The 20,627-nt window shown below is 45.4% G+C and overlaps 1 pseudogene; it reads right to left on the bottom strand.

Moving 5' to 3' along the window:
• Window positions 1–2,372: 2,372 nt before the first annotated feature.
• LOC147983015 (ervatamin-B pseudogene) lies at window positions 2,373–5,659 on the bottom strand (annotated as a pseudogene).
• Window positions 5,660–20,627: the final 14,968 nt, after the last annotated feature.

Genomic DNA, 20,627 nt, shown 5'->3' on the forward strand with positions numbered 1-20,627 from the left:
TTACTTGCCCGAGATTCGATCGTCGGTATCCAATACCTAGTTCAATCTCGTTACCGGCAAGTCTCTTTACTCGTTCCGTAATACATCATCTCACAACTACCATATTAGTTGTAATGCTTGCAAGGCTTATGTGATGTGCATTACCGAGAGGGCCCAAAGATACCTCTCCGACAATCGAAGTGACAAATCCTAATCTCGAAATACGCCAACCCAACATCTACCTTTGGAGACACCTGTAATGCTCCTTTATAATCACCCAGTTACGTTGTGACGTTTGGTAGCACCTAAAGTGTTCCTCCGGCAAACGGGAGTTGCATAATCTCATAGTCATAGGAACATGTATAAGTCATGAAGAAAGCAATAGCAACATACTAAACGATCGGGTGCTAAGCTAATGGAATGGGTCATGTCAATCAGATCATTCAACTAATGATGTGACCTCGTTAATCAAATAACAACTCTTTGTCTATGGTTAGGAAACATAACCATCTTTGATTAACGAGCTAGTCAAGTAGAGGCATACTAGTGACACTCTGTTTGTCTATGTATTCACACATGTATTATGTTTCCGGTTAATACAATTCTAGCATGAATAATAAACATTTATCATGAAATAAGGAAATAAATAATAACTTTATTATTGCCTCTAGAGCATATTTCCTTCACATATCACATATATCGATAGTAGTTATTTCTTTCGGGAGAATGTCATACAGAAACTAATATTCAAAGGAAACTTCGTGGAAACCATGTTTGAAAGTTTCAATTTTTTTTGTCAAAAAGTAGGATGTTAAGAGGATGATATTCTATTGTCATGTGAAATTTGAAGTCAAAACATTATAGGATGCGAGCTATGAAAAAGACAAAATCAGCAATGAATAGTGATGCTACTGTTCGACACTATTCAATGATGATTTTTTTTCATAGCTCATATCTCATAATGTGTTTGAACTTGAAATTTTGCAAGGCAATAGAACATAACTCTCTTAACATCCCGTATTTTTTTTCTGATTTTTCCGAAACTTCAAAACATCGTTTTCGCATGGTTTTCACCGGTTTCCATCGAATGTTGGTTTTCATATGATATTTTCCCATTTCTCAAAGGTTTGTTTTAAATGAGTATTACTTATGTTTTAAAACAGAGGGAGTAACTTTTTAAACATGGACAAAGAGGCCGTTGGAGCACATCAATAAATTTGTTGCATGACATGATATATCATGAGCAAGTAGACTATGCTCATGGGTAGCTCACATCAAGGGACGAGAGATGTTTCCACATATTTTTCTACTGTATATTGATAAGAGTGTGCTATATAAAGATAAGTAAAATACATCATTAGTCCTAAAACTATTCGACCAGTGTCAGGTTAGTCCCGATGATATGAAAATGCGCATGTGGATCATAAAAGTTAGCTAAGTGCGTCCTATCCACATTGTATTAGCTTTGACTTGTATGGGTGGTAGGTTGACCACTGTCATGTGGCGACTTTTTGCACAACCCCCCCCCCCCCCCCCCCCCCAAAAGGGTCATCTCTTTCTAAATTCGTGACCATTTTCTTTGCACAAGACCTATGCGGATGTTGTCTAGCGATCAAATTTGACCAAGCCATCTATCTCATCCCTTGATTCTTTCACATCTGTGTCGCCACCAGGTGGCGGCGGCTCTCTGAAGACGGAATAAAGTTCTCCTCGCCTACTGTCTGTTCTGATGGTGTTTCTAGCATCGTTGGAGTGCATGTGGAGGTTTGTCTCCGGCGGATCTCATGGCATTCGGTCGGCGTTTGCCTTCGATGGATCCACATGGATCCTTTCTTGGTTTGTTGTATTTGTGTGTCTACAGGTTGGATTATTCTGATTTACACTTCTCTTCATCAGCGCTAGTTGCTATTCCGGTACGCTGGTCCTATAGGAACTTAGCACGATGACTTCCGATAGTCTACCACAACAGGGTTTGCTCGGCTACGATGAGGAAGGGGCGAAGATGCGCCACTTCAGCTCGCTCTAGTGTTAATAGTCATCACTAGGTGGTCCAGGGACCTAGATGTTTTTTGGGTGTTCTTTGTACTACCTTGACAGTTGAGGAATAGATCGAAAGTTATCATCGCAAAAAAAGGAAGTTTAAGAAGGGGGAAATTGTAGAAAGAGCTCATCAACTAATTAGTAAATTTACCTGCATTTTCAAAATCAATTAACAAATACCGATACGATGATTTTTTAAAAGGAAAGTACAATTGTTTTTTGAATTTGTCATATCCTAGTACAATTGTTTAAACTAAAACCATGACACTTATTTTGGAACGGAGGGAGTAACACATACGGACCACAGAGTAACATGTTTTGACTTTTGACATATATAGAATGGATAACCAATCCATCCAATTTATTTAAGATATGCATAAACGTGCATAAATGGATACAAGGACATATAGTTTTATTGGCGGGAGATGAATATATGTGTAGTAAAATATAGTAGGCGCATCCATGCATACAGAGCAACCCAAAATATAGGTGAATGCCATTTCCGTAGGTTTCAGGCACGCCCAGTGCAGTCGATCTCATCAGATCAGATCAGACTATAGGATATACCGGCTCAATTGCAAGGCCGCAGAGGCCTTCCGGCTCATCAACATCCTTCTTCAGCCAGACGTAGCCCTCCTTTCCCCACTTCTCGCCCCAGGAGTTCTTGGCGATCCAGTACTTGACCCTGTCGACCCCCTTGCCGGCGTACCCGACAAGGGCCAAGGAGTGGATGCGGTCGTTGGACGAGCACGGGCCAAAGTATTCCCCGTGCTTGATGCACATGCCGTCGTACAAACCAGCTTGGTAGAACTTGAAGCATTCGTCGTTGGAGTCGAACCCGACGGCGACGGGTCGCCCCGCCACGGCTGCCATGAGCTGCTCCTCGCAGTTGGGTTTGACGAATTTGTAGTCCCTGATCGTGGCCGCGTGTTCCTGCAGTTTCCCTCTCTCGCACTTGCCGTCAGTCTCTTTGTAGGGGTACGTTGTGCTGTTGGCGATGCCGCCGTTCCTCAAGACCCAGTAGTAGGCATTGTACATCTCGCCGCTCGTGCAGCCTCTGTCGAATGTGTCACAGTCGATGAGCTCCTGCTCGGACAGAACCGGCGGCTCGCCTCGCTTGGCGATTGCGTAGGCGCTTTCGATCGTGGCCACGGCGGAAAAAGCCCAGCAAGCCCCTGCAATCCAGCACACATGATCATTAACCGGCCGGTCGACTTAACTTGTAGTTTTCAGATAAAATGCTTCAAATTATAGGGGAGCATTAGGGTCCTTGGTGTATAAATAAGATTATGGCAATTAACCAAGCTGGTACCTTGGTTACCTATTGTATGTATATATGTTTAGCGGACACTACTATCTCCATATCAAGTACTTCCTCCGTTCCTAAATATTCCCTCCGTCCCAAAATAGGTGTCAACTTTGTACTAACTTTAATATAAAGTTGTACTAAGGTTAAGACACTTATTTTGGGACGGAGGGAGTATAAGTCTTTTAGAGATTCCACTATGGACTACATACGGAGCAAAATATATCAAGTACTTCCTCTGTTTCTAAATATTCCCTCCGTCCCAAAATAAGTGTCTCAACTTTATACTAACTTTAATATAAAGTTGTACTAAGGTTAAGACACTTATTTTGGGACGGAGGGAGTATAAGTCTTTTTAGAGATTCCATTATGGACTACATACGGAGCAAAATGAGTGAATCTACATTCGAAAACATGTCTATATACATCGGTATGTAGTTTGTGGTGAAATCTCTAAAAGACTTATATTTAGGAACGGAGGGAGTATAAATGATTGATCAATTCCCCTAAAACAAAGGTCGATCAAACAGGCGGGAAAAACTCTGGCTTGGGAGAAGTTTATGTGCTTAAAACTAAATAAGTTATGTGCAACGAAAAAGGTATTTTATGGTAATCACTAGTTATCACACGTTAGAGTTATTTTATGGTAATCACTAGTTATCACACGTTAGAGTTATCACACGACCTTAAGAACTTAAGCACACAAGGCCCATTTCATTTCTTTCTCTAAGAAGGGTGCGCAGGCTTTGCTCTGCTTCAGCTTTTGCGGCTTTGCTCTGACACATCAAGCAAGTTCGATTCTGCTTTCAAGTCGAAAGCATCGATCAGTTGGATAAGTCTTTCTTTTTCTTGTTTGTAAATCCCATTTTCGTTTCTGGCCCAACCCCTTAAAAATTGTCGTAGATGTCTGCCATCTTTTTAAATTAGAGCACCCACTAACAGGCTTCACCCATTCTCTTGCTACAATGACAATGAAGTTCTCTTTTTCGAACCAACTTAGTTCGAAAGATAAAGTGTTTTTGTTATCAATATGTGTTGCATCCTCCGAGTCTACTAATTAACAAGGGTAGGGTGTGTGGTCTGAGATCGCTCTCTGCATCGCATGCACCGACACGAGTGGGTATTTTTTCCCCATTCCACACTAGCGAGCACTCTATCCAACTTCTCATAAGTTGGAGTGGGTAACGTGTTGGCCCATATGAATTGCCTACCTGTGAGTTCAATCTCTCTGAGATTGAGACTCTCAATAATCACGTTGAACATTAGGGACCAACGGCCATCAAAATTGTCATTATTCTTCTCTTCTCTCCTTCGAATTATATTAAAAGCCCCTCCAATTAGGATTGGGAGTCTTTCATCCCCGCAGATCCTAACCAGATCTGCTAGGAAGTCAGGCTTAAGTTCGGGTTGGGCTGCTCCGTATACAGCCACCAGAGACCAGCGGAATCCATCCACCTTTGACCTCACCTGAAACTTAACCGCAAAATCACCTCGAACCACATTAATCACCTCTAAAGTTTCACACTTAACCCCCAACAAAATCCCACCGGATCTTCCTCTAGGAGGAAAACAGTGCCAATCAAAATCGATTCCGCCAGACAAAGTTCCAAGGAACTGTGAGGTGAAATTATCTCTTCCTGTTTTGAGAAGTGCAATAAAGTCAAGTTTCTGATCTATCGATGTCTCTGCAAGGAACCTTCTTTTAGCCAAGTCTGCTAGACCTCTACTATCCCAAAAAATTCCTTGTATAAGTTATCATGATTTTTTTTCTGAAGCTTAACTCTAGCACTTCTACGGACGAAAGATGTAGGATATACCTTCCTTTTCCAGGAACGCTTGGGTTTATCCATCACGACTTCTACATCTTTAAGACCGGAGTGGCCCTGGGCCTTATAGTCGGGCGTTGATGTATGTACATTTCCCTCTGACTCCGACCCTTCTACCTCAACTTCGGCTTCCGAAGTAGGCATCAGGTCATTACAAAAACTTTCAAGAGCCATTATCCCTAAGTTGTTAACGCCAAAGTCTTACGGCCGCAACGTTACGAATAATCTCAGATGCTCGCTCAGCTTCTAAGTCTAGCAAGTCATTAACAGATTTAGCAACTTCCTTCCCATTAGACCCGAGTGAAACACCTAAGTCATTGGCCTTACTAATTATCTCATGCTCAGTAAAATGCAAAATGGAACAACTCTTGTTAAATGACATACCTGTAGTCGCCTCGACATCTCGAAGCTTGGCTGCCCTCATAGCATGCCCTAACTGCAAGTCGTCCGCATTTGGTTGGTCTTGAATCCTGTTACTGACACGCCTGCCAGTCGACACCGGATCCATGATCCCACCAAACGCGATAACCTCCTTAGTAGTCCTCTCCCTCGGCGATTAAGGCATTGGAGGTGCGGTCAACGTGGCCCCTCCAGTAGCTACGACCGCCATCACCTTTGACAGTGCAGCCACACGCCTGTCAGCAAGCGTCGGTGAGGCCGTAAGCGGACTCTGCTCATCCGTGATCTCAGAATGCTTTTTGGGGAGCTCCGGTGAGGTTGGACCTCACTGCTCATAGTATGAGAATGGTTTGGGGAGCACTTGCACACAAATTCACTAGACACATGCGAACAAAGGAGAGCGATGCTTTGGCACTATGCTAGGCGTGAGAAGCACCACAATGCGATCTGTTACTGCCACAAACTCATCGTATGTATGAACATGGCACACACATGTCATGTGAAAACTTGAAGACACAAAAAAGGGAAGCCACACACACTCGCGCGCGCACACACACACACATTCCGGCAAGAAAACTGGAAAAATACGAATATATCACGCACACGTTGTGGCTCATTCAAACCAATAGACAATGCTAAGGAAAACCGGAAAACCACGAACATGCATGGCGCACATAGGTCGAGGCTCATGTGGAAGTCAGAGAACATAGGCCAATAAGAATCTCGAAAAATTGAACGAGCAACCTTGCTAAATGAGACCTTTGATCCTAGCCACGCCTGAGTATGCCTGCATGAGTGAGGAGAGCCCAAACATGAGTCAGGTATTCCCCTCCTCGCGTGAGGCGTGTTCCATGTGCGCAACGGCGTTGTTCGATGGCACTATGTAGATGATGGGTCTCATCCCAGAACTCCGCCAACACCTTCCATCGGATGATGACATCTTCCTTCTCAAGATCCCTCCCTAGCTTCAAGCCTTTGACAAAGATGCTATCTTCCGGAGATCTTTCTTCATTGTTGTTGTTGTCTTTGATACCAGTGATGATCTTCAACAATCTATCTCTAGTTGGCTTGCCTTTACCCAGCACAGGACATCCTTCCAATATCACATCATTCAAGACGAATGTTGTATCTTTGGAGTTTCCAGGAAGCAACTCTGGAATAAAGAACATCAAGTAGGCACAATATTTGGATAAGGTGGTCGCAATTTGCTCGTAATTATCTAGTTTCACCTTCTCTTGTTGCCGTGCACCACTTTGATGATGTACCTCTGACTCCTCATGCGAAGATGCAATGTTGAAATGTTCGGTTGCGATGTGCTGTCTAGCTATTGTTCTCTAGTAGTGCCCAGGCGAATTCTACGTGGACACCGTTCATATGCAACGCCGCTTCACCGTTGGTTAGAGGACCATCGTCGCTATGTTTTCGCAAGCAAGAAACTACCTCATTCCTAACCAAACTAGGAACCACTTGGAACGTCTTGTTGAAGAATGCCATTGAATGAGAGAAATATTGGTATTTGGAGTCCTTGAAGCACATTGCCGGGCCTTCATAGGGTTCACAAAAGATGAATTTGCGCGCAAGAAGCATTCAGTTACAGATGACTGGCCCATCTGATTTTGCCAATATCCAAATGAGCTAATCCTGCCAAACAATTTCTTCGAGACAAGGACCAAAAACTTTGTAAGAAACTGAGCAATGGACAAGAGAGGATTGCAGTACTTCAAGATGAGATCGCTGACTAGTTAAACCGTGGTCCAATCTGATGTCAGATATAGTGCGATATGAAATGCTTCAAATATAAGGAGGGCTCCCATAATGAGGACAATTGTGATAACATCAACCATCTTGTCCCAACCTCGATCATGGGGCCCGGTGTCATGATTTTTTTTGAACCGGGCATTACCCCTTTCCATTAATAACATAACGGAAATACATTGTCCCATGACAGAGCTAAGAAGGAAGCGGGAAAGGGGAAAGCGAGTTCAACACATCGTTGGGAAACCCACCACAGGAACTCGCCTACGAGACACCTGCTGTGGGGCGAAAACCCGACGACACCTATATCTCAAACGTTCCAACGACACCAGCAACAGACTTTGCAAAATACAAGACCCCTCAGGTCACAACCTCGCACAGGAGTCAAAACAAAAGTAGCATGTCCTTCTGGCCCGGAAGCCGGAAGGTGTAGAAGAGCTGAACGGGGTTGAAGCCGATCTTCAAGTCGTCGCTGAATCCTTCGTCGCAGCAGCGCAGATCCTCATCATGTTGCTTGTACTGTTCCTCAACATCCACCCCGCTCCATCGCCTCACAGTCCGCCCCCTTCAAGAGCCCTGCCCAGTAGGTAATGAAGACACAAGCAGAGAACGCAATCTCAAAAGGGGTTTTAGGTAGTTTAAACTCAAAGGTGGCCCTGTTGCAACAATTTCAAATAGCCCAGCAAATGGCAGCTAGTCCAAAAGTATAGAACTTTGCACCATCAGGAAGATAGATATAGCACCAAGAATAGTATTGCCAAAGGTTGTTGGGGCACAGGTCGGTGCCTAGGACTGCCCCCACCGACCGCCAGATAATCCTAGAAACTGGGCAAAGGAAAAAGAGGTGTTGTGCCGTCTCCCGAGCAGTACAAAAAGAACAGTGTCCTGGAACAACTGCCACATAAAGATTTTGATCTTTAGGGGGATTTTTGTTGGAAATATGCCCTAGAGGCAATAATAAAAGCATTATTATTATATTTCCTTGTTCATGATAATTGTCTTTATTCATGCTATAATTGTGTTATCCGGAAATCGTAATACATGTGTGAATAACAGACACCAACATGTCCCTAGTAAGCCTCTAGTTGACTAGCTCGTTGATCAACAGATGGTCATGGTTTCCTGACTATGGACATTGGATGTCATTGATAACGAGATCACATCATTAGGAGAATGATGTGATGGACAAGACCCAATCCTAAACATAGCTTAAAGATCGTATAGTTCATTTGCTAGAGTTTTTCCAATGTCAAAGTATCTTTTCCTTAGACCATGAGATCGTGTAACTCCCGGATACCGTAGGAGTGCTTTGGGTATACCAAACGTCACAACGTAACTGGGTGACTATAAAGGTAGACTACGGGTATCTCCGAAAGTGTCTGTTGGGTTGACATGGATCAAGACTGGGATTTGTCACTCCGTATGACGGAGAGGTATCACTGGGCCCACTCGGTAATGCATCATCATAATGAGCTCAAAGTGACCAAGCATCTGGTCACGGGATCATGCATTACGGTACGAGTAAAGTGACTTGCCGGTAACGAGATTGAACGAGGTATTGGGATACCGACGATCGAATCTCGGGCAAGTAACATATCGATTGACAAAGGGAATTGTATACGGGGTTGCTTGAATCCTCGACATCGTGGTTCATCCGATGAGATCATCGTGGAGTATGTGGGAGCCAACATGGGTATCTAGATCCCGCTGTTGGTTATTGACCGGAGAGTTGTCTCGGTCATGTCTACATATCTCCCGAACCCGTAGGGTCTACACACTTAAGGTTCGGTGACGCTAGGGTTGTAGGGATATGTATATGCAGTAACCCGAATGTTGTTCGGAGTCCCGGATGAGATCCCGGACGTCACGAGGAGTTCCGGAATGGTCCGGAGGTAAAGAATTATATATATGAAGTGCTATTTCGGCCATCGGGACAAGTTTCGGGGTTATCGGTATTGTACCGGGACCACCGGAAAGGTCCCGGAGGTCCACCGGGTGGGTCCACCTGCCCCGGGGGCCACATGGGCTGTAGGGGGTGCGCCTTGGCCTACATGGGCCAAGGGCACCAGCCCCATAAGGCCCATGCGCCTAGGGTTCACAAAAGGGAAGAGTCCCACTAGTGGAAGGCACCTCCTAGGTGCCTTGGGGGGGAAGGAAACCTCCCTTGGCCGCCGCCCCCCTAGGAGATTGGATCTCCTAGGGACGGCGCCCCCCCCTTGGCCCTCCTATATATAGTGGGGGAAGGAGGGCTTTTCATCCACGCCTTTGGTTGCCTCCTTCTCCCTCTCCAACACCTCCTCCTCCTCCATAGTGCTTGGCGAAGCCCTGACGGAGTACTGCAGCTCCATCACCACCACACCGTCGTGCTGCTGCTGGAGCCATCTTCCTCAACCTCTCCTTCCCTCTTGCTGGATCAAGAAGAAGGAGATGTTACGCTGACCGTACGTGTGTTGAACACGGAGGTGCCGTCCGTTCGGTGCTAGGATCTCCGGTGATTTGGATCACGTCGTGTTCGACTACCTCATCCCCGTTCTTTGAACGCTTCCGCTCGCGATCTACAAAGGTATGTAGATGCATCCGATCACTCGTTGCTAGATGAACTCATAGATGGATCTTGGTGAAACCGTAGGAAATTTTTTGTTTTCTGCAACGTTCCCCAACAGTGGCATCATGAGCTAGGTCTATGCGTAGTTCTCTTGCACGAGTAGAACACAATTTGTTGTGGGCGTTGATGTTGTGAACTCTCTTGCCGCTACTAGTCTTATCTTGCTTCAACGCTATTGTGGGATGAAGCGGCCCGGACCAACCTTACACGTACGCTTACGTGAGACCGGTTCCACCGACTAACATGCACAAGTTGCATAAAGGTGGCTGGCGGGTGTCCGTCTCTCCCACTTTAGTTGGAGCGGATTCGATGAAAAGGGTCCTTATGAAGGGTAAATAGAAGTTGACAAATCACGTTGTGGCTTTCACGTAGGTAAGAAAACGTTCTTGCTAGAACCCTACTTCAGCCACGTAAAACTTGCAACAACAATTAGAGGACGTCTAACTTGTTTTTGCAGCAAGTGCTTTGTGATATGATATGGCCAAAGTTGTGATGAATGATGAATGATCTATATGTGATGTATGAGATGTTCATGCTATTGTAATAGGAATCACGACTTGCATGTCGATGAGTATGACAACCGGCAGGAGCCATAGGAGTTGTCTTTATTTGGTATGACCTGCGTGTCATTGAGAAACGCCATGTAAATTACTTTACTTTATTGCTAAACGCATTAGCCATAGTAGTAGAAGTAATAGTTGGCGAGCAACTTCATGGAGACACAATGATGGAGATCATGATGATGGAGATCATGGTGTCATGCCGGTGACAAGGTGATCATGGAGCCCCAAGATGGAGATCAAAGGAGCTATGTGATATTGGCCATATCATGTCACTATTATTATTTGATTGCATGTGATGTTTATCATGTTTAGCATCTTGTTTACTTAGAACGACGGTAGTAAATAAGATGATCCCTCATAATAATTTCAAGAAAGTGTTCCCCCTAACTGTGCACCGTTGCGACAGTTTGTTGTTTCGAAGCACCACGTGATGATCGGGTGTGATAGATTGTAACGTTCACATACAACGGGTGTAAGACAGATTTACACATGCAAACACTTAGGTTGACTTGACGAGCCTAGCATGTGTATAGACATGGCCTCGGAACACAGAAGACCGAAAGGTCGAGCATGAGTCGTATAGAAGATACGATCAACATGAAGATGTTCACCGACGTTGATTAGTCCGTCTCACGTGATGATCGGACACGGCCTAGTTGACTCGGATCATGTTATACTTAGATGACTAGAAGAGGGATGTCTATCTAAGTGGGAGTTCATTGAATAATTTGATTAGATGAACTTAATTATCATGAACTTAGTCTAAAATCTTTACAATATGTCTTGTAGATCAAATGGCCAACGTAGTCCTCAACTTCAACGCGTTCCTAGAGAAAACCAAGCTGAAAAACGATGGCAGCAACTATACGGACTGGGTCCGGAACCCGAGGATCATCCTCATAGCTGCCAAGAAAGATTATGTCCTACAAGCACCGCTAGGTGATCCACCCGTCCCACAGAACCAAGACGTTATGAACGCTTGGCAGACACGTGCTGATGACTACTCCCTCGTTCAGTGCGGCATGCTTTACAACTTAGAGCCGGGGCTCCAAAAGCGTTTTGAGAGACATGGAGCATATGAGATGTTCGAAGAGCTGAAAATGGTTTTCCAAGGTCATGCCCGGGTCGAGAGATATGAAGTCTCCGACAAATTCTTCAGCTGTAAGATGGAGGAAAATAGTTCTGTCAGTGAGCACATACTCACTATGTCTGGGTTACATAACCGCTTGACTCAGCTGGGAGTTAATTTCCCGGATGACGCGGTCATTGACAGAATCCTTCAGTCGCTTCCACCGAGCTACAAGAGCTTTGTGATGAACTTCAATATGCAGGGGATGGAAAAGACCATTCCTGAAGTATTTGCTATGCTGAAATTGTTGGAAATATGCCCTAGAGGCAATAATAAATTGATTATTATTATATTTCCTTGTTCATGATAATCGTTTATTATCCATGCTATAATTGTATTGATAGGAAACTCAGATACATGTGTGGATACATAGACAACACCATGTCCCTAGTAAGCCTCTAGTTGACTAGCTCGTTGATCAATAGATGGTTACGGTTTCCTAACCATGGACATTGGATGCCGTTGATAACGGGATCACATCATTAGGAGAATGATGTGATGGACAAGACCCAATCCTAAGCATAGCACTAGATCGTGTAGTTCATATGCTATAGCTTTTCTAATGTCAAGTATCATTTCCTTAGACCATGAGATTGTGCAACTCCCGGATACCGTAGGAGTGCTTTGGGTGTATCAAACGTCACAACGTAACTGGGTGGCTATAAAGGTGCATTACAGGTATCTCCGAAAGTGTCTGTTGGGTTGGCACGAATCGAGACTGGGATTTGTCACTCCGTGTAAACGGAGAGGTATCTCTGGGCCCACTCGGTAGGACATCATCATATGCGCAATGTGACCAAGGAGTTGATCACGGGATGATGTGTTACGGAACGAGTAAAGAGACTTGCCGGTAACGAGATTGAACTAGGTATTGGATACCGACGATCAAATCTCGGGCAAGTAACATACCGCTAGACAAAGGGAATTGTATATGGGATTGATTAAGTCCTTGACATCGTGGTTCATCCGATGAGATCATCGTGGAACATGTGGGAGCCAACATGGGTATCCAGATCCCGCTGTTGGTTATTGACCGGAGAACGTCTCGGTCATGTCTGCATGTCTCCCGAACCCGTAGGGTCTACACACTTAAGGTTCGGTGACGCTAGGGTTATAGAGATATTAGTATGCGGTAACCCGAAAGTTGTTCGGAGTCCCGGATGAGATCCCAGACGTCACGAGGAGTTCCGGAATGGTCCGGAGGTAAAGAATTATATATAGGAAGTGCTGTTTCGGCCATCGGGACGAGTTTCGGGGTTATCGGTATTGTACCGGGACCACCGGAAGGGTCCCGGGGGCCCACCGGGTGGGGCCACCTGCCCCGGGGGGCCACATGGGCTGTAGGGGTTGTGCCTTGGCCTATATGGGCCAAGGGCACCAGCCCCAAGAGGCCCATGCGCCAAGAGAGAAAAAAAGGGGAGAGTCCTACAAGGGGAAGGCACCTCCGAGGTGCCTTGGGGAGGATGGACTCCTCCCCACCCTTGGCCGCACCCTTCCTTGGAGGAAGGGGCAAGGGCTGCGCCTCCCCCTCTCCCTTGGCCCTATATATAGTGGGGAAAAAGGAGGAGCAAACCAATCTAAGGCCTGGCGCCTCCCTCTCCCTCCCGTGACACATCTTCCTCCTCCCGCAGCGCTTAGCGAAGCCCTGTTGGAATCCCGCTACTTCCACCACGCCGTCGTGCTGCTGGATCTCCATCAACCTCTCCCTCCTCCTTGCTGGATCAAGGCATGGGAGATGTCTCCGTTCCGTACGTGTGTTGAACGCGGAGGTGCTGTCCGTTCGGCACTAGGATCATCGGTGATTTGAATCACGACGAGTACGACTTCATCGACCCCGTTCACTTGAACGCTTCCGCTTAGCGATCTACAAGGGTATGTAGATGCACTCTCCTTCCCCTCGTTGCTGGTTTCTCCATAGATAGATCTTGGTGACACGTAGGAAAATTTTGAATTTCTGCTACGTTCCCCAACAGAAATCAGCAGAGGTAGAAGTCAAGAAGGAACATCAAGTGTTGATGGTCAATAAAACCACCAAGTTCAAGAAGGGCAAGGGTAAAAAGAACTCCAAGAAGGACGGCAAGGAAGTTGCCGCGCCTGTCAAGAAAGCTGCCGGGAAGAAGCCAAAGAATGGACCCAAGCCCGAGACTGAGTGCTTTTATTGCAAGGGAAGTGGTCACTGGAAGCGGAACTGCCCCAAATACTTAGCGGACAAGAAGGCCGGCAAAACAAAAGGTATATGTGATATACATGTAATTGATGTGTACCTTACCAGTACTCGTAGTAGCTCTTGGGTATTTGATACCGGTGCAGTTGCTCACATTTGTAACTCAAAGCAGGAGCTGCGGAATAAGCGGAGACTGGCGAAGGATGAGGTGACGATGCGCGTCGGGAATGGTTCCAAGGTCGATGTGATCGCCGTCGGCACGCTGCCTCTATATTTACCTACGGGATTAGCTTTAAACCTCAATAATTGTTATTTAGTGCCAGCTTTGAGCATGAACATTGTATCGGGATCTCGTTTAATTCGAGATGGCTACTCATTTAAATCCGAGAATAATGGTTGTTCCATTTATATGAGAGATATATTTTATGGTCATGCTCCTATGGTGAATGGTTTATTCTTAATGAATCTCGAGCGTAATGCTACACATATTCATAGTGTGAGTACCAAAAGATGTAAGGTTGATAATGATAGCCCCACATACTTGTGGCACTGCCGCCTTGGTCACATAGGTGTCAAACGCATGAAGAAGCTCCATGCAGATGGACTTTTAGAGTCTCTTGATTATGAATCATTTGACACGTGTGAACCATGCCTCATGGGTAAAATGACCAAGACTCCGTTCTTAGGAACAATGGAGCGAGCAACCAACTTATTGGAAATCGTACATACTGATGTGTGCGGTCCAATGAGTGTTGAGGCTCGCGGTGGCTATCGTTATGTTCTCACCCTCACTGATGACTTAAGTAGATATGGGTATGTCTACTTAATGAAACACAAGTCTGAAACCTTTGAAAAGTTCAAGGAATTTCAGAGTGAGGTTGAGAATCAACGTGACAGGAAAATCAAGTTTCTACGATCAGATCGTGGAGGAGAATACTTGAGTCACGAATTTGGCACACACTTAAGAAAATGTGGAATAGTTTCACAACTCACGCCGCCTGGAACACCTCAGCGTAATGGTGTGTCCGAACGTCGTAATCGCACTCTATTAGATATGGTGCGATCTATGATGTCTCTTGCCGATTTACCGCTATCCTTTTGGGGGTATGCTTTAGAGACTGCCGCATTCACTTTAAATAGGGCTCCGTCGAAATCCGTTGAGACGACACCGTTTGAATTATGGTTTGGTAAGAAACCTAAGTTGTCGTTTCTAAAAGTTTGGGGATGCGATGCTTATGTCAAGAAACTTCAACCTGAAAAGCTCGAACCCAACTCGGAAAAATGCGTCTTCATAGGATACCCTAAAGAAACTGTTGGGTATACCTTCTACCTCAGATCCGAAGGCAAGATCTTTGTTGCCAAGAATGGATCATTTCTAGAGAAGGAGTTTCTCTCGAAAGAAGTAAGTGGGAGGAAAATAGAGCTTGATGAAGTATTACCTCTTGAACCGGAAAATGGCGCAACTTAAGAAAATGTTCCTGAGGTGCCTGCACCGACTAGAGAGGAAGTTAATGATAATGATCAAGATACTTCCGATCAAGCTCCTACTGAAATTCGAAGGTCCACAAGGACACGTTCGGCACCAGAGTGGTACGGCAACCCTGTCTTGGAAATCATGTTGTTAGACAACGGTGAACCTTCGAACTATGAAGAAGCGATGGCAGGCCCGGATTCCGACAAATGGCTAGAAGCCATGAAATCTGAGATAGGATCCATGTATGAAAACGAAGTATGGACTTTGACTGACTTGCCCGTTGAACGGCGAGCCATAGAAAATAAATGGATTTTTAAGAAGAAGACAGACGCGGATGGTAATGTGACCATCTATAAAGCTCGATTTGTCGCTAAGGGTTATCGACAAGTTCAAGGGGTTGACTACGATGAGACTTTCTCACCGGTAGCGAAGCTAAAGTTCGTCCGAATCATGTTAGCAATTGCCGCATTCTACGATTATGAGATATGGCAAATGGACGTCAAAACGGCATTCCTTAATGGTTTCCTTAAGGAAGAATTGTATATGATGCAGCCGGAAGGTTTTGTCGATCCTAAGAATGCTGACAAGGTGTGCAAGCTCCAACGCTCGATTTATGGGCTGGTGCAAGCATCTCGGAGTTGGAACATTTGCTTTGATGAGATGATCAAAGCGTTTGGGTTTACGCAGACTTATGGAGAAGCCTGCGTTTAAAAGAAAGTGAGTGGGAGCTCTGTAGCATTTCTCATATTATATGTAGATGACATACTTTTGATGGGAAATGATATAGAACTCTTGGACAGCATCAAGGCCTACGTGAATAAGAGTTTTTCAATGAAGGACCTTGGTGAAGCTGCTTATATATTAGGCATAGATCTATAGAGATAGATCAAGACGCCTCATAGGTCTTTCACAAAGCACATACCTTGATAAGATATTGAAGAAGTTCAATATGGATCAATCTAAGAAGGGGTTCTTGCCTGTGTTACAATGTATGAAATTGAGCTCAGCTCAATGTCCGACCACGGCAGAAGATATAGAAGACATGAGTGTCATCCCCTATGCCTCAGCCATAGGTTCTATTATGTATGCCATGCTGTGTACCAGACCTGATGTAAACCTTGCCGTAAGTTTGGTAGGAAGGTACCAAAGTAATCCCGGCAAGGAACACTGGACAGCGGTCAAGAATATCCTGAAGTACCTGAAAAGGACTAAGGAAATGTTTCTCGTTTATGGAGGTGACGAAGAGCTCGTCGTAAAGGGTTACGTCGACGCTAGCTTCAACACAGATCTGGATGACTCTAAGTCACAGACCGGATACATGTATATTTTGAATGGTGGGGCAGTAAGCTGGTGCAGTTGCAAGCAGAGCGTCGTGGCGGGATCTACATGTGAAGCGGAGTACATGGCAGCCTCGGAGGCAGCACATGAAGCAATATGGGTGAAGGAGTTCATCACCGACCTAGGAGTCATACCCAATGCGTCGGGGCCAATCAAACTCTTCTGTGACAACACTGGAGCTATTGCACTTGCCAAGGAGCCCAGGTTTCACAAGAAGACAAGGCACATCAAGCGTCGCTTCAACTCCATTCGTGAAAATGTTCAAGATGGAGACATAGATATTTGTAAAGTGCATACGGACTTGAATGTAGCAGATCCGTTGACTAAACCTCTCCCTAGGGCAAAACATGATCAACACCAGAATTCCATGGGTGTTCGATTCATCACAATGTAACTAGATTATTGACTCTAGTGCAAGTGGGAGACTGTTGGAAATATGCCCTAGAGGCAATAATAAAAGCATTATTATTATATTTCCTTGTTCATGATAATTGTCTTTATTCATGCTATAATTGTGTTATCCGGAAATCGTAATACATGTGTGAATAACAGACACCAACATGTCCCTAGTAAGCCTCTAGTTGACTAGCTCGTTGATCAACAGATGGTCATGGTTTCCTGACTATGGACATTGGATGTCATTGATAACGAGATCACATCATTAGGAGAATGATGTGATGGACAAGACCCAATCCTAAACATAGCTTAAAGATCGTATAGTTCGTTTGCTAGAGTTTTTCCAATGTCAAAGTATCTTTTCCTTAGACCATGAGATCGTGTAACTCCCGGATACCGTAGGAGTGCTTTGGGTATACCAAACGTCACAACGTAACTGGGTGACTATAAAGGTAGACTACGGGTATCTCCGAAAGTGTCTGTTGGGTTGACATGGATCAAGACTGGGATTTGTCACTCCGTATGACGGAGAGGTATCACTGGGCCCACTCGGTAATGCATCATCATAATGAGCTCAAAGTGACCAAGTGTCTGGTCACGGGATCATGCATTACGGTACGAGTAAAGTGACTTGCCGGTAACAAGACTGAACGAGGTATTGGGATACCGACGATCGAATCTCGGGCAAGTAACATATCAATTGACAAAGGGAATTGTATACGGGGTTGCTTGAATCCTCGACATCGTGGTTCATCCGATGAGATCATCGTGGAGTATGTGGGAGCCAACATGGGTATCCAGATCCCGCTGTTGGTTATTGACCGGAGAGTCGTCTCGGTCATGTCTACATATCTCCCGAACCCGTAGGGTCTACACACTTAAGGTTCAGTGACGCTAGGGTTGTAGGGATATGTATATGCAGTAACCCGAATGTTGTTCGGAGTCCCGGATGAGATCCCGGACGTCACGAGGAGTTCCGAAATGGTCCGGAGGTAAAGAATTATATATAGGAAGTGCTATTTCGGCCATCGGGACAAGTTTCAGGGTTATCGGTATTGTACCGGGACCACCGGAAGGGTCCCGGGGGTCCACCGGGTGGGTCCACCTGCCCCGGGGGCCACATGGGCTGTAGGGGGTGCACCTTGGCCTACATGGGCCAAGGGCACCAGCCCCATAAGGCCCATGCACCTAGGGTTCACAAAAGGGAAGAGTCCCACTAGTGGAAGGCACCTCCTAGGTGCCTTGGGGGGGAAGGAAACCTCCCTTGGCCGCCGCCCCCCTAGGAGATTGGATCTCCTAGGGCCGGCGCCCCCCCTTGGCCCTCCTATATATAGTGGGGGAAGGAGGGCTTTTCATCCACGCCTTTGGTTGCCTCCTTCTCCCTCTCCAACACCTCCTCCTCCTCCATAGTGCTTGGCGAAGCCCTGACGGAGTACTGCAGCTCCATCACCACCACGCCGTCGTGCTGCTGCTGGAGCCATCTTCCTCAACCTCTGCTTCCCTCTTGCTGGATCAAGAAGAAGGAGACGTTACGTTGACCGTACGTGTGTTGAACGCGGAGGTGCCGTCCGTTCGGTGCTAGGATCTCCGGTGATTTGGATCACGTCGTGTTCAACTACCTCATCCCCGTTCTTTGAACGCTTCCGCTCGCGATCTACAAAGGTATGTAGATGCATCCGATCACTTGTTGCTAGATGAACTCATAGATGGATCTTGGTGAAACCGTAAGAAATTTTTTGTTTTCTGCAACGTTCCCCAACAGTTTTGGCTTTCTAAATCCACCGGAAATCGCATCCTGCAATGTTGCTTTCAAGCATCTTATACATGGTTTTGTAGTAAAATGACGGTTAGGTCCAGGAGCCCAGCCAACCTGGTCTGGCTCTGCCGAAGAGATAGAATTCAGCACCGCTGTGCGTATCACATTCTACATATTCTCAAGAGGGGGGGGGGTTAGCCTCATGTGAAACATGTCACCAGCCTCCACCCCCCAAGGTTAGCGACTGTGATATCAGGCATAGTACATATGCTAAAAAGTTGAGGATACTGGATGCGCATAGGGGGCAAACCATTCAGGGAGTCCTCCCAGACTCGAGCCACATTCCCAGAATTAATATGGATCATTCTGCCCCGCATGTAGTATTCTTTTACTTTCATAATATCTTTCCAAATAGGGGAATCATTAAACTTGCTCTTCATAGTGGCAACTGTATCCCTTTTCAAGTATTTGACTTTAACAATATCTTGCCAAAGCTCCTCTTGGGTATCAAGTTTGCACCACCATTTAACAAGGAGGCTGATGTTTTGTTTGGTAAATCTTTCACCCCCAGGCCACCTTTGTCCTTGGAGCGGCACACCCTACTCCAACGAACCAGGTGATATCTTTTTCGCCCCCCAAACTTTGCCAGAAAAAACGACGTCTCCGCTTGTCCAGTTTTTCAATGAAAGTCTTAGGGAGAAGAAACATAGCCATATAGTAATACACTATGCTAGAAAGGGAGGAGTTCAATAAAGTGAGCCTACCACCCGAAGAAGCAGCGTTACCTATCCATGATACGCAACACTTGCCAAAATTTTCATCAACAAAGATCCACTCAAGGCATCTTAGAGAGGAAAAACTGGCTGGCACCCCTAGGTATCGCATAGGAAAATGTCCTATTTGGCAGTTAAAGAGCTCCGCATAATGATCTAGGATGTTGTTGTCACCCCCCACACATAATATTTCACTCTTAAGATAGTTTGTTTTAAGGCCTGACATAAGCTCAAACATATAAAGAAGCAGTTTGAGGTTTACTGCAGCAGAAGTGTCATGCTCAAAACATAACACCGTATCATCCGCATATTTAATCCAGTAATCAACTTTTCTTTTTGGGAATTAAAGATCATCTTCGAGAGGCACTCAACAGCAAGGTTAAACAAGAGAGGTGAGTGAGGGTCGCCTTGGCGAACCCCTTTGCGGCTCATAAAGTATGGCCTAGTTTCATTATTTAGTTTGATGCTAACCGTGCCATTGTGCAGAATATTGTTAATCCACCCAGACCACTTATCATTAAAGCCCCTCATCCTATGACATTCCAAGAGAAAGTCCCAATTGATTTTGTCATAGGCCTTTTCGAAGTTTAGCTTCAGAACCACTCCAATTTTTTTCTTAACATGGGCATGATGCAACACCTCATGCAAAGACAGAATTCCATCCATAATGTTTCTGTTTTTAGTAAAAGCATTCTGGTGATGGCTGATCAATTTATCTGCGTAGATAGATACACGGTTATCCAGTACCTTTGTAATCAGTTTGTAGGGGCAACAAAGTAGGCATATAGGACGGAATTGCTGGATCATCTTGGCCCTTGCCATTTTAGGGATCAACGTAATCACACCATAATTCAGTCGGGCAACATCCAGCGTTCCTGCATGGAAAGCCTCAAAGATACGCATGATATCCACCTTCACAAAGTCCCAGCAAGCTTTATAAAACTCTGCTGGGATGTTATCAGGACCCGGAGCTCTGTTACTCTCCATACCAAACAAGGCTATCTTGACCTCTTCCTCAGAGAAAGGACGGGTCAAAAATTTGTTATCCTCATCATTCAGTTTCTCATGATCTCCCCAGCTGTCAGGAGAAAGGTGAAACAGGTTGCCTGGGGCGGCCCCAAACA

Source organism: Triticum urartu, chromosome 2A (genome assembly GCF_056163025.1).
Source record: "Triticum urartu cultivar PI428250 chromosome 2A, HENAU_Tu73, whole genome shotgun sequence".
NCBI classification, from domain to species: Eukaryota; Viridiplantae; Streptophyta; class Magnoliopsida; order Poales; family Poaceae; genus Triticum; species Triticum urartu.